Source organism: Ursus americanus, chromosome 3, assembly GCF_024610735.1.
Source record: "Ursus americanus isolate L20-20 chromosome 3, mUrsAme1.1.p, whole genome shotgun sequence".
NCBI lineage: Eukaryota > Metazoa > Chordata > Mammalia > Carnivora > Ursidae > Ursus > Ursus americanus.
The window spans coordinates 56,055,192-56,057,434 of record NC_142129.1 but is presented as its reverse complement, the minus strand read 5'-3'; positions in this window follow the sequence as shown (position 1 = coordinate 56,057,434).

Here is a 2,243-nt window from a genome sequence, read left to right as displayed (position 1 = left end):
TCTCCCCCACTCACAGCCAAACTTTAAAAAAAAGGAAAAAAAAAAAAGAATTGTCTGTGTTTGCTTATGCCATTTCTTCATCGCGAATCCAATTCTGCATCCACCAATATAACGTTCACTGCTGACATAATGTTCACTAACGTCTCCAATGACTCCATGTTGAGAAGCCAACAGACATTTTCAGTTCTCATCTTATGTGAACCTATCAACAGCATTCAGTACTGTGAACCACTCCTGACATTTGTTCTCCATGACATGATGATCTGTTTATTTTCCTGTTACCATTCTAGTGATTCTTTTTCAATTGTTTTTTTTAGGTCCATCAACTTCTATTTAGCTATATTGAAATTCTTTGTGGCCTAATCCTTCTTTCCTAGAATGTATTTGTATCCTAAAACCCCCATGCTCTGTCAACTAAATGCAAATGACTTCTAAAGTTATATCTCCAGCTTATATGACTTGAGTTACAAACTTGTATATTCTATATCCTATCTGACATCTTCCCTTAGATATCTCAAAGGTACCTCAAACCTAAGAGATCCACGCTAAATTAATAATTTCCCCAAAATACATGCCACATCACATAGCCAGATACATAGTCCAGAAAACTGTTATTGATTTTTTGACACATCCTCTTCCCTCACTGTCATATGTCCACTCTATCCTCCAAGATCTTCCAAATATCTATGGAATCTTTTCAATTTTCTTCAGCTCCACCATCATTTCCACCCTAGTATCAATAATTGTCGTCTCCGGGGTAGTCTGTAGCAAATGGTTTCCTAAGGAGTATTACTTCCATCCACTCCATTCTGCTCCTCCTTCTTTAATCTGTTCTACACCCTATAGATATGATGGTATTTTTTAAACACAAATTTCACCATTGATGTCCTGAGCTTGTTTCAGTACCTCATACCTGCCAAGCTCCTTCCCACTAAAGGGATGTTTTACTGGCTTGGAATGCTCTTCCCCTCTTTTCTCCTAGGTAATCCTGTCTCTCCTTCAGACCTCAACTCAATTACCATTTTTTGAGAAAGCCTATCTTTGCTTTAATGACCACGTCAAATTTACCTAACAGATTACAATATTACAATATTCCTTGACACCGTGGTACATTTCTATTTTTGTTCACCATTATTTCCCCAGTACTAGCACAATTCCTGACACATAGGTGTTACCCTCAAAATATCTCTTGATGAATTAATGTATGGAGAGGATAATATCAGTTTAAGAATCCCAAATAGTATGCCATTTGAGTTGGGCTCTCTATCTCTGTAATTATTGAAGAGTAAGATGGAGGGAGATGAGTTAGGGATATTGCAAAGAATAAAATGTAATCGCATTTGCTGTAATAATTAGAAGTGGAAGGGGAGTTGAAGATGTTTCATAGGTGATCTGGAGAATGGTAAAGCCAACGATAAAGCAGTTTCAGCTAAACAATAAGTTCAGTTTATTGATGCACTGAATTTGAGGTTACAAATTCACCAGATGGAAATGGCTTGAAGACATATCAAACTGTAGGAACGGATATGGTGAGAGATAACATCTAGACATCTTAGTCTGGATGCCCTTCTGTTCCTGACAAGCAAACATATTTGTCTGTCTGTATTCACTATCCTGGTTATCAGCATAGAAAGAATCAGAAATCTTAGAGACATTTGAGATCGATGTCTTCTATTTCCTTAACCCTTTCTATCATCATCTATTTGCTCTTTCTTCTCTCTGTCCTACTGCCACTTCCCTGGACTTTCACCTGGACTATTTGAACAACTCTTGTATTACTCCCCCTGCATCCAGGCTTGCTCTCCTGTAATCCAGTTTGCACTTTCCTCCCAGAGTGACTTTTCCGAAACAGCACCCTGTCACTTTCCTGCTGAATATCTTTAAAGGGCTTCCATTGACTACAGGATAAAATCTAGACCCTTCATCAAGACTTTGTGATTTGATTCTAGAATTCCTGAACTTCACTTCCAGCTCCTCTCTGCAATCATACCAGACCAATTATTATCTCCAAATGCTCCGTGATTTCTTTCCTCCATGCTTCCTTTCCATCCCACTGAAATCTGACTATAGAGTAACGAAGTTATTGTGGCTGGAGAAAAGATATTATATTGTCTAGTATGGAGAAAAAAAAAAAGGCCAAGGAAACTCTTAGCCTTCAGGTTCAACTCATATGCGGCCTCCAGAATGAAGTCTTCCCCTCTAGGAAAATATTTAGAGTCCCATTGTTTATCTGCCAGCTCTCT